The 26753-nt window shown below is 36.3% G+C and overlaps 1 protein-coding gene and 1 long non-coding RNA gene across 3 annotated transcripts in view; one reads left to right on the top strand and one right to left on the bottom strand.

Moving 5' to 3' along the window:
- Positions 1-26753, bottom strand: part of LOC130081152 (endonuclease V-like) — a 426892-nt gene that overhangs the window by 42455 nt on the left and 357684 nt on the right. The gene's annotated exons all lie outside the window — the stretch shown is intronic.
- On the top strand, positions 19-2235 carry LOC130081182 (uncharacterized). Of its 2 annotated transcripts, XR_008806701.1 has the most exons (5): positions 19-73; positions 505-603; positions 678-748; positions 843-941; positions 2057-2235. It is a non-coding gene; the product is annotated as an uncharacterized LOC130081182 (long non-coding RNA). The 2 variants fall into 2 exon arrangements; XR_008806702.1 differs by lacking the exons at positions 678-748; positions 843-941.

Here is a 26753-nt window from a genome sequence, read left to right as displayed (position 1 = left end):
AGATTTGTGCAGCAACTCTAACTACTGTTGATATTTTGAAGTCCACATATCCCTATACAAATGTCCACAAAAGGTAAGCTATCAGACCATATCTATATTAGTTGTGAAATGTTTAATGTGAAGACTTCACTTATAGCACTTGTTGAATGAATGTAATATTTTCAGATTTCTGAAATTCACCAAAGTCCTAACTTCCTCCATACATCCATCACAAGATTATCTGCACCATGAACTTTTATAAAGAATCACACAACTATTAAGACCGTAAGTTTTATTGAAGTAAATTAAGTTGTAGACATTTATACAAGCACTGATTAATCTACTAATGGTACACTTTCAGATTTGTGCAGCAACGCTAACTACTGTTGATATTTTGAAGTCCACATATCCCTATACAAATGCCCATAAAAGGTAAGCTAACAGGCCATGTCCATGTTAGTTATGAAATGTTTAATGTTAAGATTTCACTTATAGCACTTTGTTGAATGGATGTAATATTTTCAGATTTCTGAAATTCACAGAAGTCATAATTTCCTCCATATACCCATCACAAGATTCTCTGCTCCATGAACTTTTATAAAGAAGCGCACAACTGATAAAACAGTAAGTTTTATTGAAGTAAATTTAAGTTGTGGACATTTATACAAACACTGATTAATCTAATGGTACATTTTCAGATTTGTGCAGCAACTCTAACTACTGTTGATATTTTGAAGTCCACATATCCCTATACAAATGTCCACAAAAGGTAAGCTAACAGACCATGTCTGTGTTAGTTGTGAAATGTTTAATATGAAGACTTCACTTATAGCACTTTGTTGAATGAATGTAATATTTTTTAGATTTCTGAAATTCACCAAAGTCCTAACTTCCTCCATATATCCATCACAAGATTATCTACACCATGAACTTTTATAAAGAATCGCACAACTATTAAGACAGTAAGTTTTATTGAAGTAAATTTAAGTTGTGGACATTTATCCAATCACTGATTAATCTACTAATGGTACACTTTCAGATTTGTGCAGAAACTCTAACTACTGTTGATATTTTGAAGTCCACATATCCCTATACAAATGTCCACAAAAAGTAAGCTAACAGACCATGTCCATGTTCGTTATGAAATGTTTAATGTTAAGATTTCACTTATAGCACTTGGGTGAATTTTAGTAATCTGAAAATATTACATTCATTCAACAAAGTCATAATTTCCTCCATATACCCATCACAAGATCCTCTGCTCCATGAACTTTTATAAAGAAGCGCACAACTGATAAAACGGTAAGTTTTATTATTAAAGTAAATTTAAGTTGTGGACATTTATAAATGCACTGATTAATCTAATGGTACACTTTCAGATTTGTGCAGAAACTCGATAACTACTATTGATATTTTGAAGTCCATATATCCCTAAACAAATGTCCACAAAAGGTAAGCTAACAGACCATGTCCATGTTAGTTATGACCATGTCCAAGTTAGTTATGAAATGTTTAATGTTAAGATTTCACTTATAGCACTTTGTTGAATGAATGTAATATTTTCAGATTTCTGAAATTCACCAAAGTCCTAACTTCCTCCATACATCCATCACAAGATTATCTGCACCATGAACTTTTATAAAGAATCACACAACTATTAAGACCATAAGTTTTATTGAAGTAAATTAAGTTGTAGACATTTATACAAGCACTGATTAATCTACTAATGGTACACTTTCAGATTTGTGCAGCAACGCTAACTACTGTTGATATTTTGAAGTCCACATATCCCTATACAAATTTCCACAAAAGGTAAGCTAACAGACCATGTCCATGTTAGTTATGAAATGTTTAATGTTAAGATTTCACTTATAGCACTTTGTTGAATGAATGTAATATTTTCAGATTTCTGAAATTCACCGAAGTCATAATTTCCTCCATATACCCATCACAAGATTCTGTGCTCCTGAACTTTTATAAAGAAGCGCACAACTGATAAAACAGTACGTTTTATTAAAGTAAATTTAAGTTGTGGACATTTATAAATGCACTGATTAATCTAATGGTACACTTTCAGGTTTGTGCAGCAACTCAATAACTACTGTTGATATTTTGAAGTCCACATATCCCTAAACAAATGTCCACAAACAGAAAGGTAACAGACCATGGCTATGTTAGTTGTGAAATGTTTAATGTGAAGACTTTACTTATAGCACTTTGTTCAATGAATGTAATATTTTCAGATATCTGAAATGCACTGAAGTCAAAACTTCTTCACATATACCAATGAAAAGATTGTATGCGGCATTAACTTCTCTAAAGTGTACAACTGATTAAAAAAGGTAATGTATAATGCATATATTCAAACTAGTTACTGAAAACATATCATTTTTGTGATTTGGTTTATTTCTTTTCCCCTTCTAGAAATAGTGACAACAACATTCTTCTGAACTATCAATTCAAAAAATGTTCTGAAAAAACTTTAAACCTATGCAGGCAGTCAATAGTCAATTGTTATTTTACAAATGAATACATAATCTCCACAGTAACAATGTTGAATGGATGGCTTGTATTACATTTGGCCTATGTATAGTTACTTTAATATGTGCCAGCCAAAAGAGGATGGCCTGCCCCTGCTGAGTCTGGTTCCTCTCAAGGTTTCTTCCTTTGCCACTACGCTGATTATGCTCCAGCCCTTGGTCCATGATGTTCCACACTGCTATCTATGGGAGTTTTTCCTTGCCACTGTCGCCTTTTTGGCTTGCTCACTGGGGTATTAAGGCACAACATGTTAAATAAAGTAATAAAGATTTTTTTTTAAATAAATTGAGTGAAATATACTTTGTCTCTGTAGCCATATACTTCATTTTAATGTCTTTGATTTTCTACTTGTATTAAATGGATGTAGACACTATATTTAGTATATGAATTGATTCTACAAACTTGGTGTCTTTTACAAAAAGTGCATCATAAAACAGCTTAGTGGATCGAGCATTTACATAATTTTCATTTAATTTGTAGTAAGCTATAATTTTTTAACAGTTGTTTTTATTTTGAAATATTAAAATTAGTAAGTGACTGTCTTCAGGACAACAGTTAAAATGTTGTCAAACTTGAATGTTTTAACTTTAAGTATTGTCAGTGAGCAAAGTTAAACTATTATATATGCATTTGTTTGGTTTAAAGCTTTATGTAGTTAACTTGAAATTTATAAAAGCCAGCCTAATTAAAAAAAATTAAGTTTACTTAGACCATGACAAACATCCAATCACACCCTTCTACTCTCTAGCTCACTACACACAATACACAAAAGGAAATTGACATGACCATGAACACACAAAGGCAAAAAGTATTAATATGAAGAAAACCGCTTACATTGCAAGAATAGTAGATTGTCAAGGACCGCTATAGCAATCCTTTTTTTCACAAAACTTTCTGGATACTCGAGAATGAAAGAATGAACAATGTGTCTAAAACCAAAAGAAAGATTAAAACAATGCTTACCTGGATAATAAAGGAACAATTTTATAAAGTTGGACAGGACTCTAACTCACAATCTCTGGGTGATGTGACTGTTACTCATCTAGTAGGACCATTGGGGAAAATTGTTTTTTTTTTTATATGTTTTTTACCAAGATGCCAAAGTTCCATTAATCAAGTCAAGCATGAATCTTTATATGAATGTGCCACATCATATTCTAATGATTACTTTTCAGAAAGACACTATGTCTGTAACACAATGGTTTTGGCTCATGGCACATGGTTAAGCTTACGCTTAAGCTGCAGAGGATATGCTTCAGTGTAAGAATGAGCACACAATAATCACACAAAAGAATTACTTGGCATCTCAACCAGTTAACCATGCTAAGATCTCTTAATGCTAATGTAACTTATGGTTAGCTAATGTGGAGCCAGAAGAGAAAAAAGAGCAGAAATAGAATGTACATGAAGAAGAGATAGGTTCAGAAGTACTTATGGATGAAATGAAAACAAGCTGCTGCAGCGCAATAGATTAGAACAATGCAGGAATCAACACAATTTTTATACTCATCCAACACGGGGTTCGAACCCACAATCGGAACGGCTCGGGATTTGTAACACATGGTTTAGCCGATTGCGCCACTCAGAGGACGTGAATTTCAATGCAGCAGAGGAGAGGGTTCAGTGTGAGAATGAGTTCACAAAAAAAGTTCCATAAGCATGCTAAGCTATCTTAATGCTAATTTAGCTTATTACGTGGTACATCCAATCCTGGCAAAATAGATATCATCGGATTTGACATGATGAAAGGAATCGATAGACACCAATTTTATGATTTTGTGACAAACTGTTCACAAGTTACAGCCTCTGAACCAATGTTGGGTCGACCTTGTTAAATTTGCGACATCATAACTTTTTTTTTTCCAGTATAGCAAAAAAATCGGGAACAGTACTTCTGTGCGGCTCGGTCCGAAGATCATTTGAGCAAATTTTGGACAATTTTGGACAAATTTTGAAGGAGGAGTAGCGAAAAAACTGTTTTACATTCGCTCCAATATGGCGGCCAGTCACATTGTTGGAAAATAGCATATGAGATATCGTTGAAATCGGCATAAGCCAAGGAATATATTGACATAAAGAAATCAAATTTCAAGCAATGATAGCAAAAGTTATAAGCGTTTTTAAAAAAAACAATGACATCTCTGGAACACTAGGTGGCGCTGTGATCAAACTTCTAATGTACCTTCGGGGCATGCTAATGATGATCCATACCAAATGTGGTGAGGAAATTTCAAATAGTTTAAAAGATATTGCAAATAATGACAAAATTCAAAATGGCGGACACGTGGTACATCCCATCATGGCAAAATCGATATCCACGGATTCGGCATGATGCAAGGAATCCATAGATACCACAATTATGAATTTCTGACAAACTGTTCAAAAGTTATTGGCCAAAATAGCAATTTGTCATATCTCATGACCCGTAGGTGGCGCCATTCCCAACTTTGGCCTGGGACCTCAGAACATGCTTCCGATGAAGTGTACCAATTTTCATTTCAATTGATCAAACTTTGGCCGAGATACAGCCTCTTAGCCAATTTTGGGTGGACCTCGTTAAGTTTGCGACACCATAACTTTTGAACAAAGATGAGTAAAAAAAGTCGGGAACAGTACTTTTATGCGGCTCAGTCTGACGATCATTTGAGCCCATGTTTGGAGAAAATTGGACAAAATTTGATGGAGGAGTAGCGAAAAAACGGAATACTGTACATTTCAAAATGGCCACTACTGTAATGGGCGGGGTCTTAATGTAAGGTATTGGTTGTGATCAGCATGATGAGTGGAATCAGGTGTACCAAGTTTGATGTCTCTAGATCAAAGGGTTTAAAAGTTATAACCATTTCAATGTTGAATTTATGAACTGGTGGTGGCGCTATAGAGTTGGTCCTAGAGGGTCAAAAATTGGTCCAATTACTATTCATTAGCATCACTACAAGTGTGCCAAATTTCATCATTTTCCTACTTACTGTTCATAGGGCTGCCATAGACTCCCATTCACGGAATAATAATAATAAGAAAACTAACAGATACAATAGGTGCCTCTGCACCTTCGGTGCTTGGCCCCTAATTAAAGCTGCAAGCAGCCTTACGGGGCCAAGCCTTCAATGGTTCCATGGGTTCAAAAAGTACTTAAAAATACTTTGCTTTCCAAACTTTAAAAGAAACTTTAATAACCAAAGTATTCTTACTCATTAACTTCTTACCTCACAAAAGAAATGAGATCATCCAGCTGCCGAGGTTCAGTAGTAAAAAAGAGAATGGACTCAAAATAAAGACTTTGCATATAAATGAAACACACGTTGTATTTAATAGGAAGAAAGAATAGTACAATGCTTTTCAGTATGATAAAGAAATTGAAATGACACAACTTTATAAAGTTGTAAGACAAAGGACTTGAACCCACAATCTCTGGGTCATATGCCTGTCACTCATTGAGCCCCTGGGAAGTCATGTGTTTCCATAGATGTAGAAGTTCCATAGTTCAAATGAGAAATAACTCAAAATGAAGATTTAGTATTTAAATGGACAGCATGTTACGTTTAATGAGTTTAGTTGATATTATTGTGATTCACTGTTAGGTGGTTGTCCTGCACCTTTAACAAATAAAGTTAGTCCAAGATGCAGTATATAGATCAATAAAATATTATTTTACAACATTAAGATTAACAGGTTCTTGTAAGAATCTTACAATTCTGGACTTTTGGTACTACTTAGGATATTGAACTGCACTAAAGGAGAGAATGTTTTGTTTTTGCATGTGGGTCCTAAAGTCTGGAGCAGGTTTCCTGATAATATTCACTATTCTGTCAAACATTCCTAGTTTAATTGTAGATTAAACACTTCTCTTTAAACAAGAATTCACGCAATGCATTTTATAATCTTGTAATTTTGTTATATTAGATCTAATACATATTTTTATGTTCTATTTTCAGTTTCTAAATTGTCATGGGCATATTAGATATTAGTTCATTAAGTTAATATTCAGAAAAAATACAAGTACTCCACAGCAACTCTAGGGGTCACTGTTTGACAAATGGAAATTTTGCATGGTGTGTCTTTGATGTAATACAACACTATTAACTAAAGCTTAAAACAATTATTGAACCTGGTCTTTAAACTGTAGAAGTTTGTCAGTTTATAAATCCATTAACACCATATACCTAGCCTCCCTTTGTTCTACTAATGGTCACAATTGTGACCTGACGAATAATCAAGTTTTTTGTATGGATTTTGAGATATATTTTTGACGTAATTGTTAAAGATTGTTTAATATCCTTATGTATTCATACATGTTATCTCAGGGAAAAGAAATTGGAATTACATGGGTTAACTGCCATATGCAACTGTAACCTATATTTTTGCTACAAGTACATTACTTTGACAGTCATCTTTGATAATGTCTTGTACAATTAAGTTTTTTTTTTTATGCTGCCTAGAAACAATATTGTGAGAGGTGATAAAAATGTGAATTAAAAATAAAGATTATTTTTAGTTTAAATACCATTTAGCACATTGGATAAAGTAAGCAAATTAGAGGGGGCCTTTGAAGTGATTTTAAAGCACCATTGTTGCATATTTAAATCTTTACAGAACAGAATACCAACCGTTTCTTTAGTTATTCACAATGACACTTATGGTTACACTACTTGCTTTTCCCAGTATGGTTTGTGAAACTAAACTTAGTGCCTAGTTAAGAATGGCTAGAAGAATGCACGCAACTTTCCAAATGCAAGATAAGCCCATGCAATAAAGGTCACATATTCCAAGAATTGACACACATTTGTTTTAATAAAAAAATACATTAAACAACATTTAACAAAGCTTTGCCATAAAAATGAAATAAAAATCAATCAGTAGCATTTCAGAACATAATGGACAAAATTAACCTAATTTCAATAGAAAACATGACTTAAATCAATATTTGCCATTCATTAAAAAAAAAAAAAAAAAAAAAAACACCAATACCATCATTTCAATATATATACACACACACACACAACCATCTTAGTTGTGCATTTCAATACAAAGTCATTTTTGTATTATTTTTACAGCACTCTTCTTAGTCAAAGGTTTTTTAGCTGGTGTAATAGGAGGCGTTGTTGGCTCAGATGGTCTTTTAACTGGAGACTTGGGTTCTGGAGTGCTTTGTGTCTCTGTGACACAGAGGACAGGGTTGATTTCATCGATATTAACTTCAAATAAATCCTCATCACTGGGATGAGCGGATGAAGCGTTTTCAATATTGGTGACTTCCAAACAGTTATTATATGTTAAAGTCAGTTCATCGGAGGATAGAAAGAGTTCTTCTATATCTTGTGAATCACAAGTTGACAGTTCAAGTTCTGGTGCTATGAATTTTGACAAAGTTGAGTTCGAAACCGTAAGAGAAGTTATTTGACTGTCTTGATTTATCTCAATTATTCCATTGCATTTTGTTATATAGCTTTTTGTGTTCCGTAGAATTTTGCAAGTCGGGCAACGGTGAAATTGCTGTTTGATGTTGAATTGTTCTTGTGATTTGTGGCATTTTGGACATTGTTTTTTAATGTTTATTTGCACCCCTATTGGCTTTTGTTTCACCACTGTATTAGGTAGAGAGGGTTCTTTACTGATTTTAGGGCCTTGACCAGGTGGGAAAACTTGGTCCTGTGCAATAGGTTCCATGGTTGTTTTCAGGGTTGTTGTGAGGCTCTTAAGGCTGTTGTACAGTCTAGTTTTAAGATTGGTAAAGGTGTAGGAGTTACCTAGTTGCAGTTTTGAAACTTTGTTTTCCCAAAGAGTAAGTTGAATTTCTCCAGATGGATCTTGCAAGGAACATTCTTGGATCTCACAGTCTGTACCCCAGGCCTTTACAGTAGTTGCGTTGTTTAGCTTGCATACTGTTGCAGATATTTTAGTGATCTGAAAATTTAAAGAAAATCGTACATGTACAATCAAAAATATACATCAATAAACATGATTACAAGGGAAATGTATACAACTGCTGTTGTGGTCATAAGAAGAGGAAATAGCCAAACTTTTCCACACATTAACCAATTTGAAACGCATTAATCATGTTTGTAAAGCATCTAGCAAAGATAACTGAGAAGCAGAGTAATCTTTGCCTGTGCATCTGAAAAATCTTTCACATTTTAGCATTTTTTTGAACGTCAGGCTACTTTAAAATGTTTTTCTCCCCATAAAAACGATTTTGCACAATCTACAGAGGGCTAATATATGTGATTGTACTACTCTCCAGAGCATTACTACAACAAGTAAACAACCCTGTAGGCTATTTACACAGTGAGAAGGTTGAAAAAAAAACAGCTTACCAATTGTCGTGATCCCAGAGTTTTTGCTTCTTCTACAGTGAGTTTTTCTATCTCTTTTGGTGGTTTGTGGGGAAATGTAGACGTTGCGACTTCCACAGCAGTACTCCGATCACACTGAATGAAATATTCAGAATTATTGAGGCCTAAAGAATGAAAAAAGTGAGAATTGATATGGGCTTGTTTGTACAATGAATTTGAAAGGAATACGATTACTGAAAGTTTATCAGATAGAAAACAGGATTAAATAGCTAGACTACCACTTACTTGGCTTTTTTGTTATGTTTGACAGTTTAACCGCTGTCCGATTTAATGCTAATGTTGTCCAAGTTTGATGTTTTTCGTGCGCAAAGATGACAGCTTGGTGATATTCACTGCGACCTGTTTGCAAAGTTGCATTAAAAAACTTTGAGTTTGTTCTAGACAGTTGCACTCTGGAAACTGCATGAATGTAAACATAAATGCAGTTGTCAGATTCACTGGTCTCTGGTCTATTTAAATATTTGTTCATTTTTGCTGTTGCATGAAAAAAGAGGTTTGCAAGTGGTGTGATTTATAGTAGATTAGGCCTACTAGAACAGAAATTGACAATGCTTGGTATGCAATTAACAAACGATTCAATTAGGGTGATTGCAGGAATTAGTAATACATTCATCAAATTGCTGAGTTAATCATTTTAGAATTGGGAAGCTTGGTTTAGTGGAGGCAAGAAATGGATCTGAAAGTCTGCTGGAAATAATTGAAAGGTAAATTTACTTGTATAATGCCTTTTAGGGATGGAGAAATGAAGCCTCTTGAACTTAATTAAGCTTTACTCTGATTGTTTTGGGAAAATATTCAAAGCATCAGGAGCAGCAATAAACCTGGAGTGCAGCTCTGTGTATAATGATAGTGTATTGTTTGATGTGTAATGATATTTTGTTGCTTATTTGAGAATAAATAATTGTATACATTATGTAAATTCTTTAGGTTAGCTTTTACTAGTCTTTTTGGCAATATACCTCAACTAATTGATGTTGATCCAAATAATGTACTGTTAGAATAGTAACTATTTGTAATTTAACATTCATGTAGTAACTAATTAACTTCTATTTACAATTACAATTTATTTTTTAAAACAATTCTTAATGTTAGATAATACAAAAATGTTCATGTATTTTAATGTGATTTTATGGTTTACTATTATGATAAAATTACTTTTATTTATTGTCCACATGACGAGAAGGAAAAACTGATATTCAAGTCACTAAGTAAGTCTAATGTTTATGGGACTTAAAATAATTAAAAGATATGCATATGTACACATTCAAATGTTTAATGTCAGATCAGTTAATATTGTGGAGTTGGTCAAACCATTTCTTGTATGGAATTGAAAGTATTCTTTACTATATACTTTGCAATAAAATGTTGCCAGTGGTTGATCAATTGAATAGGCATTTGTGTTCTGTTTGAAGCTTTATGTATTTAACTTGAAATGTAAAAAAGGCAGCACAATTTAAAAAAATAGAGGTTTACCTAGACCACCACAAACATCTTATCATACCCTTCTGCTCTCCAGTTCACTACTTTACACACAATGCACAAACACATATATGAAGTTGAGAATTAACACATGGAGGCAAAAAAAAAAAGAGGATACGACTATACATAGGAAGAAAACAACCAATTTATGTAACTGCTTACAATGCAATTAGAATAGTTGAAAGTCAATGACTGCTCATTTGTTCACAAACCTTTCTGGATATTTAAGACTTCAGGTAAGAATCAACATAGAATGAACAAAAACACATTTCTAATCCCAAAAGAAAGATTACAACAATGCTTATCTGGATAATAAAGGAATTGAAATGACAACTTAACACATTTTTTTTTTAAATTAAAGTTGTCCCACATGGGGCTTGAACCCACTATCTCTGGGTCAGATATCTGTCACTCATCTCATTGCACCACTTGGAAGTTGTGTTTTGGCCAAGATGCAGAAGATCCATAGTTCAAGTGAGAAGCAACTCAAAATGAAGAATTTTTAAATAAATTATCTGTGTGTTCTATTCTACTAGCTCCTTCACCTGGAACAGAAGCAACTTGTCCACCACTTAAAGCCTTATGGTTTAGCCTGATAACTGAAGAGCCACATTAGAAAGAATGGCATCTGGCTAGCATGCTAACCAATTAGTATGCTAAGCTAACTAAGATAAGGCAACAAACACAGGCTAGATCAACTGCAGAGAGGAAGATCTTTGGTATGGGGGCTACTATCAAAAACCTGTTCATCATTTCTGTGCAGCTCGGTCCAAAGATCATCTGATCACACGTTGGACTACTCACTACAAGTGTTTCATAATCAATTAATTTCATAATACACAATTTTAAAGTTGTCCCACACGGGACTCGAACCCACTATCTATGGGTTAGATGCCTGTCACTCATCTCGTTGAGCCACTTGCCAGACATGCATCCACACAGCTGCCGAAATTCAATATTTTCAAGAGAGAATCAAGTCAAAATTAAGAATTTTGAAGTAAATGGAGAACATTTTGTATTTAAAAAGTTTAGATTAAATCATCCAAAATTGGTCAGATTACTACTCATTACCATCACTACAAGTGTGCCAATTTTCTAACTTGTGGTTCATACGGCTGCCATTGACTACCCTTCTGGAAGAAGAACAACAATGAATTGGACGTAAAAGCACTGCATGTTGTGTGTGGCAGCTTCAGATGAGATCATTCTTATGCACAATGCCTGGAACAGATGCAACTTCTGCATCTTTTCCTGCCACAGTACCTCATGCGGTCTGGGCACATGTCACACTGAGTGGCGAACCCACGACGCTGAACATCGGGATCCGTGGTGTAACACGTTGAGCTAATCACTCATGCACGTTCACCAGCCTGCTGAGTAGAGGTTTCAGTGTGAGAATGAGTTCACAAAAAGTTCCATGACATGTTAACCAGATAAGCATGCTAAGCTAGCTTAATGCTAATTTAGCTTATAACGTGGTACATCCAATCCTGGCAAAATAGATATCGTCGGATTTGACATGATGCAAGGAATCGATAGACACCAATTTTATGATTTTGTGACAAACTGTTCACAAGTTACAGCCTCTGAACCAATGTTGGGTCGACCTTGTTAAATTTGCGACATCATAACTTTTTTTTTTCCAGTATAGCAAAAAAATCGGGAACAGTACTTCTGTGCGGCTCGGTCCGAAGATCATTTGAGCAAATTTTGGACAATTTTGGACAAATTTTGAAGGAGAAGTAGCGAAAAAACTGTTTTACATTTGCTCCAATATGGCGGCCAGTCACATTGTTGGAAAATAGCATATGAGATATCGTTGAAATCGGCATAAGCCAAGGAATATATTGACATAAAGAAATCAAATTTCAAGCAATGATAGCAAAAGTTATAAGCGTTTTTTCAAAAAACAATGATATCTCTGGAACACTAGGTGGCGCTGTGATCAATCTTCTCAGGTACCTCCGGGCCATGCTAATGGTGATCCATACCAAATTTGGTGAAGAAATTTCAAATAGTTTAAAAGATATTGCAAATTATGACAAAATTCAAAATGGCGGACACGTGGTACATCCCATCATGGCAAAATCGATGTCCACGGATTCGGCATGATGCAAGGAATCCATAGATACCACAATTATGATTTTCTGACAAAGTGTTCAAAAGTTATTGGCCAAAATAGCATTTTTCCATATCTCATGACCCGTAGGTGGCGCTGTTCCTGACTTTGGCAGGGTCCCTCAGATCATGCTTCCGATTAAGCGTACCAATTTTCGTATCGATTGATCAAACTTTGGCCGAGATACAGCCTCTTAGCCAATTTTGGGTGGACCTCGTTAAGTTTGCGACAGTACAACTTTTTTTTTCCAGTATAACAAAAAAATCGGGAACAGTACTTTTATGCGGCTCAGTCCGAAGATCATTTGAGCACATGGTTGGAGAAAATTGGACAAAATTTGAAGGAGGAGTAGCGAAATAACTGAATACTGTACATTTCAAAATGGCCACTACTGTAATGGGCGGGGTCTTAATGTAAGGTATTGGTTGTGATCAGCATGATGAGTGGAATCAGGTGTACTAAGTTTCATGTCTCTAGATCAAAGGGTTCAAAAGTTATAACCATTTCAATGTTGAATTTTTGAACTGGTGGTGGCGCTATAGAGTTGGTCCTAGAGGGTCAAAAATTGGTCCAATTACTATTCATTAGCATCACTACAAGTGTGCCAAATTTCATCATTTTCCTACTTACGGTTCATAGGGCTGCCATAGACTCCCATTCACGGAATAATAATAATAAGAAAACCAACAGATACAATAGGTGCCTCTGCACCTTCGGTGCTTGGCCCCTAATAATTAAAGCTGCAAGCAGCCTTACGGGGCCAAGCCTTCAATGGTTCCATGGGTTCAAAAAGTACTTAAAAATACTTTGCTTTCCAAACTTTAAAAGAAACTTTAATAACCAAAGTATTCTTACTTATTAACTTCTTACCTCACAAAAGAAATGAGATCATCCAGCTGCCGAGGTTCAGTAGTAAAAAAGAGAATGGACTCAAAATAAAGACTTTGCATATAAATGAAACACACGTTGTATTTAATAGGAAGAAAGAATAGTACAATGCTTTTCAGTATGATAAAGAAATTGAAATGACACAACTTTATAAAGTTGTAAGACAAAGGACTTGAACCCACAATCTCTGGGTCATATGCCTGTCACTCATTGAGCCCCTGGGAAGTCATGTGTTTCCATAGATGTAGAAGTTCCATAGTTCAAATGAGAAATAACTCAAAATGAAGATTTAGTATTTAAATGGACAGCATGTTACGTTTAATGAGTTTAGTTGATATTATTGTGATTCACTGTTAGGTGGTTGTCCTGCACCTTTAACAAATAAAGTTAGTCCAAGATGCAGTATATAGATCAATAAAATATTATTTTACAACATTAAGATTAACAGGTTCTTGTAAGAATCTTACAATTCTGGACGTTTGGTACTACTTAGGATATTGAACTGCACTAAAGGAGAGAATGTTTTGTTTTTGCATGTGGGTCCTAAAGTCTGGAGCAGGTTTCCTGATAATATTCACTATTCTGTCAAACATTCCTAGTTTAATTGTAGATTAAACACTTCTCTTTAAACAAGAATTCACGCAATGCATTTTATAATCTTGTAATTTTGTTATATTAGATCTAATACATATTTTTATGTTCTATTTTCAGTTTCTAAATTGTCATGGGCATATTAGATATTAGGTCATTAAGTTAATATTCAGAAAAAATACAAGTACTCCACAGCGACTCTAGGGGTCACTGTTTGACAAATGGAAATTTTGCATGGTGTGTCTTTGATGTAATACAACACTATTAACTAAAGCTTAAAACAATTATTGAACCTGGTCTTTAAACTGTAGAAGTTTGTCAGTTTATAAATCCATTAACACCATATACCTAGCCTCCCTTTGTTCTACTAATGGTCACAATTGTGACCTGACGAATAATCAAGTTTTTTGTATGGATTTTGATATATATTTTTGACGTAATTGTTAAAGATTGTTTAATATCCTTATGTATTCATACATGTTATCTCAGGGAAAAGAAATTGGAATTACATGGGTTAACTGCCATATGCAACTGTAACCTATATTTTTGCTACAAGTACATTACTTTGACAGTCATCTTTGATAATGTCTTGTACAATTAAGTTTTTTTTTTTATGCTGCCTAGAAACAATATTGTGAGAGGTGATAAAAATGTGAATTAAAAATAACGATTATTTTTAGTTTAAATACCATTTAGCACATTGGATAAAGTAAGCAAATTAGAGGGGGCCTTTGAAGTGATTTTAAAGCACCATTGTTGCATATTTAAATCTTTACAGAAAATAATACCAACCGTTTATTTAGTTATTCACAATGACACTTATGGTTACACTACTTGCTTTTCCCAGTATGGTTTGTGAAACTAAACTTAGTGCCTAGTTAAGAATGGCTAGAAGAATGCACGCAACTTTCCAAATGTAAGATAAGCCCATGCAATAAAGGTCACATATTCCAAGAATTGACACACATTTGTTTTAATAAAATAAAAAAATACATTAAACAACATTTAACAAAGCTTTGCCATAAAAATGAAATAAAAATAGCATTTCAGTAGCATTTCAGAACATAATGGACAAAATTAACCTAATTTCAATAGAAAACATGACTTAAATCAATATTTGCCATTCATTAAAAAAACACAAAAAAAAAAAACACCAATACCATCATTTCAATATATATACACACACACACAACCATCTTAGTTGTGCATTTCAATACAAAGTCATTTTTGTATTATTTTTACAGCACTCTTCTTAGTCAAAGGTTTTTTAGCTGGTGTAATAGGAGGCGTTGTTGGCTCAGATGGTCTTTTAACTGGAGACTTGGGTTCTGGAGTGCTTTGTGTCTCTGTGACACAGAGGACAGGGTTGATTTCATCGATATTAACTTCAAATAAATCCTCATCACTGGGATGAGCGGATGAAGCGTTTTCAATATTGGTGACTTCCAAACAGTTATTATATGTTAAAGTCAGTTCATCGGAGGATAGAAAGAGTTCTTCTATATCTTGTGAATCACAAGTTGACAGTTCAAGTTCTGGTGCTATGAATTTTGACAAAGTTGAGTTCGAAACCGTAAGAGAAGTTATTTGACTGTCTTGATTTATCTCAATTATTCCATTGCATTTTGTTATATAGCTTTTTGTGTTCCGTAGAATTTTGCAAGTCGGGCAACGGTGAAATTGCTGTTTGATGTTGAATTGTTCTTGTGATTTGTGGCATTTTGGACATTGTTTTTTAATGTTTATTTGCACCCCTATTGGCTTTTGTTTCACCACTGTATTAGGTAGAGAGGGTTCTTTACTGATTTTAGGGCCTTGACCAGGTGGGAAAACTTGGTCCTGTGCAATAGGTTCCATGGTTGTTTTCAGGGTTGTTGTGAGGCTCTTAAGGCTGTTGTACAGTCTAGTTTTAAGATTGGTAAAGGTGTAGGAGTTACCTAGTTGCAGTTTTGAAACTTGGTTTTCCCAAAGAGTAAGTTGAATTTCTCCAGATGGATCTTGCAAGGAACATTCTTGGATCTCACAGTCTGTACCCCAGGCCTTTACAGTAGTTGCGTTGTTTAGCTTGCATACTGTTGCAGATATTTTAGTGATCTGAAAATTTAAAGAAAATCGTACATGTACAATCAAAAATATACATCAATAAACATGATTACAAGGGAAATGTATACAACTGCTGTTGTGGTCATAAGAAGAGGAAATAGCCAAACTTTTCCACACATTAACCAATTTGAAACGCATTAATCATGTTTGTAAAGCATCTAGCAAAGATAACTGAGAAGCAGAGTAATCTTTGCCTGTGCATCTGAAAAATCTTTCACATTTTAGCATTTTTTTGAACGTCAGGCTACTTTAAAATGTTTTTCTCCCCATAAAAACGATTTTGCACAATCTACAGAGGGCTAATATATGTGATTGTACTACTCTCCAGAGCATTACTACAACAAGTAAACAACCCTGTAGGCTATTTACACAGTGAGAAGGTTGAAAAAAAAACAGCTTACCAATTGTCGTGATCCCAGAGTTTTTGCTTCTTCTACAGTGAGTTTTTCTATCTCTTTTGGTGGTTTGTGGGGAAATGTAGATGTTGCGACTTCCACAGCAGTACTCCGATCACACTGAATGAAATATTCAGAATTATTGAGGCCTAAAGAATGAAAAAAGTGAGAATTGATATGGGCTTGTTTGTACAATGAATTTGAAAGGAATACGATTACTGAAAGTTTATCAGATAGAAAACAGGATTAAATAGCTAGACTACCACTTACTTGGCTTTTTTGTTATGTTTGACAGTTTAACCGCTGTCCGATTTAATGCTAATGTTGTCCAAGTTTGATGTTTTTCGTGCGCAAAGATGACAGCTTGGTGATATTCACTGCGACCTGTTTGCAAAGTTGCATTAAAAAACTTTGAGTTTGTTCTAGACAGTTGCACTCTGGAAACTGCATGAATGTAAACATAAATGCAGTTGTCAGATTCACTGGTCTCTGGTCTATTTAAATATTTGTTCATTTTTGCTGTTGCATGAAAAAAGAGGTTTGCAAGTGGTGTGATTTATAGTAGATTAGGCCTACTAGAACAGAAATTGACAATGCTTGGTATGCAATTAACAAACGATTCAATTAGGGTGATTGCAGGAATTAGTAATACATTCATCAAATTGCTGAGTTAATCATTTTAGAATTGGGAAGCTTGGTTTAGTGGAGGCAAGAAATGGATCTGAAAGTCTGCTGGAAATAATTGAAAGGTAAATTTACTTGTATAATGCCTTTTAGGGATGGAGAAATGAAGCCTCTTGAACTTAATTAAGCTTTACTCTGATTGTTTTGGGAAAATATTCAAAGCATCAGGAGCAGCAATAAACCTGGAGTGCAGCTCTGTGTATAATGATAGTGTATTGTTTGATGTGTAATGATATTTTGTTGCTTATTTGAGAATAAATAATTGTATACATTATGTAAATTCTTTAGGTTAGCTTTTACTAGTCTTTTTGGCAATATACCTCAACTAATTGATGTTGATCCAAATAATGTACTGTTAGAATAGTAACTATTTGTAATTTAACATTCATGTAGTAACTAATTAACTTCTATTTACAATTACAATTTATTTTTTAAAACAATTCTTAATGTTAGATAATACAAAAATGTTCATGTATTTTAATGTGATTTTATGGTTTACTATTATGATAAAATTACTTTTATTTATTGTCCACATGACGAGAAGGAAAAACTGATATTCAAGTCACTAAGTAAGTCTAATGTTTATGGGACTTAAAATAATTAAAAGATATGCATATGTACACATTCAAATGTTTAATGTCAGATCAGTTAATATTGTGGAGTTGGTCAAACCATTTCTTGTATGGAATTGAAAGTATTCTTTACTATATACTTTGCAATAAAATGTTGCCAGTGGTTGATCAATTGAATAGGCATTTGTGTTCTGTTTGAAGCTTTATGTATTTAACTTGAAATGTAAAAAAGGCAGCACAATTTAAAAAAATAGAGGTTTACCTAGACCACCACAAACATCTTATCATACCCTTCTGCTCTCCAGTTCACTACTTTACACACAATGCACAAACACATATATGAAGTTGAGAATTAACACATGGAGGCAAAAAAAAAAAGAGGATACGACTATACATAGGAAGAAAACAACCAATTTATGTAACTGCTTACAATGCAATTAGAATAGTTGAAAGTCAATGACTGCTCATTTGTTCACAAACCTTTCTGGATATTTAAGACTTCAGGTAAGAATCAACATAGAATGAACAAAAACACATTTCTAATCCCAAAAGAAAGATTACAACAATGCTTATCTGGATAATAAAGGAATTGAAATGACAACTTAACACATTTTTTTTTTAAATTAAAGTTGTCCCACATGGGGCTTGAACCCACTATCTCTGGGTCAGATATCTGTCACTCATCTCATTGCACCACTTGGAAGTTGTGTTTTGGCCAAGATGCAGAAGATCCATAGTTCAAGTGAGAAGCAACTCAAAATGAAGAATTTTTAAATAAATTATCTGTGTGTTCTATTCTACTAGCTCCTTCACCTGGAACAGAAGCAACTTGTCCACCACTTAAAGCCTTATGGTTTAGCCTGATAACTGAAGAGCCACATTAGAAAGAATGGCATCTGGCTAGCATGCTAACCAATTAGTATGCTAAGCTAACTAAGATAAGGCAACAAACACAGGCTAGATCAACTGCAGAGAGGAAGATCTTTGGTATGGGGGCTACTATCAAAAACCTGTTCATCATTTCTGTGCAGCTCGGTCCAAAGATCATCTGATCACACGTTGGACTACTCACTACAAGTGTTTCATAATCAATTAATTTCATAATACACAATTTTAAAGTTGTCCCACACGGGACTCGAACCCACTATCTATGGGTTAGATGCCTGTCACTCATCTCGTTGAGCCACTTGCCAGACATGCATCCACACAGCTGCCGAAATTCAATATTTTCAAGAGAGAATCAAGTCAAAATTAAGAATTTTGAAGTAAATGGAGAACATTTTGTATTTAAAAAGTTTAGATTAAATCATCCAAAATTGGTCAGATTACTACTCATTACCATCACTACAAGTGTGCCAATTTTCTAACTTGTGGTTCATAGGGCTGCCATTGACTACCCTTCTGGAAGAAGAACAACAATGAATTGGACGTAAAAGCACTGCATGTTGTGTGTGGCAGCTTCAGATGAGATCATTCTTATGCACAATGCCTGGAACAGATGCAACTTCTGCATCTTTTCCTGCCACAGTACCTCATGCGGTCTGGGCACATGTCACACTGAGTGGCGAACCCACGACGCTGAACATCGGGATCCGTGGTGTAACACGTTGAGCTAATCACTCATGCACGTTCACCAGCCTGCTGAGTAGAGGTTTCAGTGTGAGAATGAGTTCACAAAAAGTTCCATGACATGTTAACCAGATAAGCATGCTAAGCTAGCTTAATGCTAATTTAGCTTATAACGTGGTACATCCAATCCTGGCAAAATAGATATCGTCGGATTTGACATGATGCAAGGAATCGATAGACACCAATTTTATGATTTTTTGACAAACTGTTCACAAGTTACAGCCTCTGAACCAATGTTGGGTCGACCTTGTTAAATTTGCGACATCATAACTTTTTTTATTACAGTATAGCAAAAAAATCGGGAACAGTACTTCTGTGCGGCTCGGTCCGAAGATCATTTGAGCAAATTTTGGACAATTTTGGACAAATTTTGAAGGAGGAGTAGCGAAAAAACTGTTTTACATTCGCTCCAATATGGCGGCCAGTCACATTGTTGGAAAATGACAAATGAGATATCGTTGAAATCGGCATAAGCCAAGGAATATATTGACATAAAGAAATCAAATTTCAAGCAATGATAGCAAAAGTTATAAGCGTTTTTTAAAAAAACAATGACATCTCTGGAACACTAGGTGGCGCTGTGATCAAACTTCTCAGGTACCTCCGGGCCATGCTATTGGTGATCCATACCAAATGTGGTGAAGAAATTTCAAATAGTTTAAAAGATATTGCAAATTATGACAAAATTCAAAATGGCGGACACGGGGTACATCCCATCATGGCAAAATCGATATCCACGGATTCGGCATGATGCAAGGAATCCATAGATACCACAATTATGAATTTCTGACAAACTGTTCAAAAGTTATTGGCCAAAATAGCAATTTGTCATATCTCATGACCCGTAGGTGGCGCCATTCCCAACTTTGGCCTGGGACCTCAGAACATGCTTCCGATGAAGTGTACCAATTTTCATTTCAATTGATCAAACTTTGGCCGAGATACAGCCTCTTAGCCAATTTTGGGTGGACCTCGTTAAGTTTGCGACACCATAACTTTTGAACAAAGATGAGTAAAAAAAATCGGGAACAGTACTTTTATGCGGCTCAGTCTGACGATCATTTGAGCACATGTTTGGAGAAAATTGGACAAAATTTGATGGAGGAGTAGCGAAAAAACGGAATACTGTAAATTTCAAAATGGCCACTACTGTAATGGGCGGGGTCTTAATGTAAGGTATTGGTTGTGATCAGCATGATGAGTGGAATCAGGTGTACCAAGTTTGATGTCTCTAGATCAAAGGGTTTAAAAGTTATAACCATTTCAATGTTGAATTTATGAACTGGTGGTGGCGCTATAGAGTTGGTCCTAGAGGGTCAAAAATTGGTCCAATTACTATTCATTAGCATCACTACAAGTGTGCCAAATTTCATCATTTTCCTACTTACTGTTCATAGGGCTGCCATAGACTCCCATTCACGGAATAATAATAATAAGAAAACTAACAGATACAATAGGTGCCTCTGCACCTTCGGTGCTTGGCCCCTAACTAACAGATACAATAGGTGCCTCTGCACCTTCGGTGCTTGGCCCCTAATTAAAGCTGCAAGCAGCCTTACGGGGCCAAGCCTTCAATGGTTCCATGGGTTCAAAAAGTACTTAAAAATACTTTGCTTTCCAAACTTTAAAAGAAACTTTAATAACCAAAGTATTCTTACTCATTAACTTCTTACCTCACAAAAGAAATGAGATCATCCAGCTGCCGAGGTTCAGTAGTAAAAAAGAGAATGGACTCAAAATAAAGACTTTGCATATAAATGAAACACACGTTGTATTTAATAGGAAGAAAGAATAGTACAATGCTTTTCAGTATGATAAAGAAATTGAAATGACACAACTTTATAAAGTTGTAAGACAAAGGACTTGAACCCACAATCTCTGGGTCATATGCCTGTCACTCATTGAGCCCCTGGGAAGTCATGTGTTTCCATAGATGTAGAAGTTCCATAGTTCAAATGAGAAATAACTCAAAATGAAGATTTAGTATTTAAATGGACAGCATGTTACGTTTAATGAGTTTAGTTGATATTATTGTGATTCACTGTTAGGTGGTTGTCCTGCACCTTTAACAAATAAAGTTAGTCCAAGATGCAGTATATAGATCAATAAAATATTATTTTACAACATTAAGATTAACAGGTTCTTGTAAGAATCTTACAATTCTGGACTTTTGGTACTACTTAGGATATTGAACTGCACTAAAGGAGAGAATGTTTTGTTTTTGCATGTGGGTCCTAAAGTCTGGAGCAGGTTTCCTGATAATATTCACTATTCTGTCAAACATTCCTAGTTTAATTGTAGATTAAACACTTCTCTTTAAACAAGAATTCACGCAATGCATTTTATAATCTTGTAATTTTGTTATATTAGATCTAATACATATATTTTTATGTTCTATTTTCAGTTTCTAAATTGTCATGGGCATATTAGATATTAGGTCATTAAGTTAATATTCAGAAAAAATACAAGTACTCCACAGCGACTCTAGGGGTCACTGTTTGACAAATGGAAATTTTGCATGGTGTGTCTTGATGTAATACAACACTATTAACTAAAGCTTAAAACAATTATTGAACCTGGTCTTTAAACTGTAGAAGTTTGTCAGTTTATAAATCCATTAACACCATATACCTAGCCTCCCTTTGTTCTACTAATGGTCACAATTGTGACCTGACGAATAATCAAGTTTTTTGTATGGATTTTGATATATATTTTTGACGTAATTGTTAAAGATTGTTTAATATCCTTATGTATTCATACATGTTATCTCAGGGAAAAGAAATTGGAATTACATGGGTTAACTGCCATATGCAACTGTAACCTATATTTTTGCTACAAGTACATTACTTTGACAGTCATCTTTGATAATGTCTTGTACAATTAAGTTTTTTTTTTTTATGCTGCCTAGAAACAATATTGTGAGAGGTGATAAAAATGTGAATTAAAAATAACGATTATTTTTAGTTTAAATACCATTTAGCACATTGGATAAAGTAAGCAAATTAGAGGGGGCCTTTGAAGTGATTTTAAAGCACCATTGTTGCATATTTAAATCTTTACAGAACAGAATACCAACCGTTTCTTTAGTTATTCACAATGACACTTATGGTTACACTACTTGCTTTTCCCAGTATGGTTTGTGAAACTAAACTTAGTGCCTAGTTAAGAATGGCTAGAAGAATGCACGCAACTTTCCAAATGTAAGATAAGCCCATGCAATAAAGGTCACATATTCCAAGAATTGACACACATTTGTTTTAATAAAAAAAAAAAATACATTAAACAACATTTAACAAAGCTTTGCCATAAAAATGAAATAAATCAATCAGTAGCATTTCAGAACATAATGGACAAAATTAACCTAATTTCAATAGAAAACATGACTTAAATCAATATTTGCCATTCATTAAAAAAAAAATAAAAAAAAAACACCAATACCATCATTTCAATATATATACACACACACACAACCATCTTAGTTGTGCATTTCAATACAAAGTCATTTTTGTATTATTTTTACAGCACTCTTCTTAGTCAAAGGTTTTTTAGCTGGTGTAATAGGAGGCGTTGTTGGCTCAGATGGTCTTTTAACTGGAGACTTGGGTTCTGGAGTGCTTTGTGTCTCTGTGACACAGAGGACAGGGTTGATTTCATCGATATTAACTTCAAATAAATCCTCATCACTGGGATGAGCGGATGAAGCGTTTTCAATATTGGTGACTTCCAAACAGTTATTAACGAGTTCGTTTGCCCATAAAATCTTTAAGATATTAGGTTAAACTTATTTGGCTTGCTGTCCGCTGGAGAGGGGCTCGATGAAGCAGCTTCAACTCGAGCTCTGATATACCCCCCAGTGGCTAAATGTAGGACCTGTTAATTAAAGGGCAAGGTACCTAAGATGAAGGTGGAGTTTGGGGAGGTGGAGGGATACTGGAACAGCTGATACTAGGGAGAGGTAAGCGGCTGCTTATATACTCTGTTTGTTGATTGAAAGATTGGATGGGCTCGCTCCTCCCTAATTTACGTTTAGGAACTTCATTTAACGAGTTCGTTTGCCCATAAAATCTTTAAGATATTAGGTTAAACTTATTTGGCTTGCTGTCCGCTGGAGAGGGGCTCGATGAAGCAGCTTCAACTCGAGCTCTGATATACCCCCCAAAAGTGTTGAATAAATATTTGGGACAGCAAGTTAGAATAACGTGATCAAATACGGGATGCCTATAAGCTTAAAGTATGTTACCCCCCAAAAGAGTGGAAATTGAAAGCTGTATGGAGCATGGATGGACACTGCTGCGGCAGTGATATGTTTAAAGGGGCTCCTGGCTGGAACTGCGTCTCCCTACTATGCCCACCATGTGGGGCTATGAGTGGAGCTCCGGCGGGAGCTGTGTTTGAAAGAGTGTGCCTGCGTTCATTGTGGAGTGAAACGACATGGGCTTGTGGAAATTTGACTGGGGTACATCTCACCGCTGCACTGCTGCGGCAGTGACTTTCAGAAATTACTCCTGCGGGAGTATCTTGGGACTGGAGGTTTGAGTACGAGGTTGGAGAACGCCCTGCCACATCCATGACATGGAGCTCCATGGAGTTAGAGAACATGGGGCTTCCAGATGTCACAAATGGGGAAGAAGGTCCTCGTCCCTAAAGGCGAACGGGCCACCGGTGTCTGAAGCGAAACTCCCTACGCAGCAAGAGGGAGCCTACGGTATACATAGGAAAAGCAGAACTACCATCCTTCTGACGCAGGGGGCGGAGATCACATAAAGACACAATGGCCCGTCGCGTTCGAGGGACGTACGATCCTTGGTACCTCCAGTCCTGATTTATTCGGATAGGAGGGCCCACACTGCGATCCGAACGGGAGAGCCTCCATGGTTAAAAACATGAAGGATCACACAGCGATTCGGAAAGGGAGAGCCCCCACGGCGCCCGAACGGAAAGCTCACACTGCAATTCGACCGGGAGAGCTCCCGCAGCGTTTCGAAGGAGAGAGCCCCCCCATATGTATAAATAGGGAGTTCACTCGGCGATCAAAACGGGAGAGCCCACACAGCGAGTCGAACGGGAGAGCCTATGATGCTTCTGAACGGAAGAGCCCACACGGCGATTCAGATGGGAGACCCCACTCCAGGAGTGGTAGGTCACGCACATCTGAAAAGGGAGAGCTCTCACTGCATCCAGATGAATACACGCCCTGCGGGGCTAGGTAAGCGGGGAGATGCAAAATAGTAGGGAGAAGCGGTCCAGACTTAGAGGGATGCTAGTGTTTGCTGTGCTTGCCTAATGTTATGCAGATCTGAACGAACGTATGTTTCGAAGGCGAGGGACGACCATCGACCTAGCATTTTGATTTGGTGATCGGAAGAAAGCCAAATTGAACATGGCGTCTGGGGCTCTTGTTTTGTTAGGAGAACAAGACCTGAGCGGAGAGTGGTTAGGCAGACGCTAAGAATGTCGACGGTTAAAGTTAGCTAAAGGAGCGCCGCACAGGGCAAATAGAACGGGCGTGAGCTACGCCACAGAAATTACAGACATGGAGGAAGTGGCATCGTTGTCTGTTGCAACGTGATGAATTAAAGCTGTTGCACACTTGTCTGCCTGGAACTGAGGTAGAAATCTGGTTACGGTCATTCCTTGATTGAGGGACATATCAAGTGGATTTTTCTTGGAAAGGAGCTGGATGGTTCGGAAGATCTGAGTTGGTTTGGGGACATTCTGAAGTAGAATGAATGATAGACCTGCAGATGGCGCAAGAAGGGCTTCGAACGCCTAAGAAGACTCTGTTATATAGTTCGAGGTCCAAGGCTCCCAGTAAGGACACTGGTTCCAGGGTGTGACGCGGGCGGCGCATTTAGGATTTAGCTGGAAAAAGCTTATGGTATGTATAAAAATTACTACCTCCGAAAGAGAGACTGAGCTCTGCTATGGTAGAGAGGTAGTCATTTAATTCCTTGCGTCTGGCTGGAAATGAAGAGCAAATTACTTCTGTGTATCTGGCAAAAGCAACGCAAAATTCTGAAAGTGAGAGAACTCGTTTTGAAGGTTGTACAGAATTTGTAAGATCAACGATTTAAGTCAAACGAGCGGTGGGATTCATTGAGAGGGACGAAAGTCAGTAGAGAAGGAAGATCGATAGTTGCACCTGATAGAATTAGGGAACGGAGATGGGCTGGGACTGGTAGTGGTTCCATGGCGATTGCATTGTTAGGAGCTGGAAGATGGACTGCTGTTGAGAGTGAATGGGCTGGCAAGCGGATTGTACTTTAAGATGCTTCTTCAGGTTGGAGGTGGAGTCTTTGGACCATAGACAGTAAAAGAAATGGACACAGCGACCCCGTTGATTTCAACGGAGAGAGTTGAAGCCCAACATGGGCACTCACTTCCTGATAGCCAAGCGCACGGCGCAGGCTCAAACTGAGCTTGACGACGAGCTGACCTTCTAGTAGCTGTGCCGGGACAAATCTGACCTTCTAGTAGCTGTGCCGGGACAAATCTGAATTGAAATCTGAAACAAATCTGTTGTTGAAATATTTTGTCCCGTTGCTTTTATGAACTCTCTATCTATGGGCTTCTCCCTTGACTTTATGCCTCCATGTCCACCCGATTGCCTCATAGACAGTAAACGATTGCCTACGAGCTTCTCCTTCTGTCTACACGGTAATTTCTCTACTGTACGACAGAGCGTCCCGTGGTTATGACGCAATCGTTAGCCTATTTTTACAAGAATGGCTTCTACGGGGCCATAACGTGTAAGATACAAAGTAATGGAGTCTTTTATACATTGTCGTGTTTCTTTAGAAATAAATAATGGACAAATGGAGTCTTTGGACGCCTCAGATGTAAAGTTCTTCGCTGTCAAAGTGACGCCAAAATGAATGGGAGTCAATGGGATGCTTACAGCAGGTGATAGCCAGCTACAATGGCGGCCCCCGGAGGCAGCTTCAACTTCCGGCTGATGGATTACCCCCTTGCTTTGGACGCTGAAAGGAGGTTGGTTGCTGGCAAGCAGAGGTTGCACTGCACAGTTAGGCTATATTTCGTTCTCCCTTCTCTTTCTTTAAAGTGAAATGCTGTTTGAATTTCCGAGATCGAAACGCATTCTTGCCCCGTCTCTGTTGTAGTTCCGGCTACATCTCTATTCTAGCTCCCGCTGCTCCTCTTCCGACTCATTGTGACTGATCACGCAAACCGCACATTTTTCGTTTTCACATTGGGGCTTCTGGGAAATGCTGAGTTGCCTTAATGTATTTAGAGAGTCACTAAACTCGTGAAACAGAAGTATCGTAATGTAATCCAATGATTTCAACAATGTAACTGTATTCTAAATACCAACTATTTAAATTGTAACTGTAACGGAATATAGATGGGCCTACACATAATTTGTATTCTGAATACGTAACGCCAGTACATATATTCCGTT

This window comes from Rhinichthys klamathensis, unplaced genomic scaffold, assembly GCF_029890125.1.
Source record: "Rhinichthys klamathensis goyatoka isolate OS25496 unplaced genomic scaffold, OSU_Roscu_1.1 h1tg000036l_1, whole genome shotgun sequence".
In the NCBI taxonomy this organism is placed as follows: Eukaryota; Metazoa; Chordata; class Actinopteri; order Cypriniformes; family Leuciscidae; genus Rhinichthys; species Rhinichthys klamathensis.
Note: the sequence above shows the minus strand (reverse complement) of the source record. Positions and strands in the feature narration are given on the sequence as shown.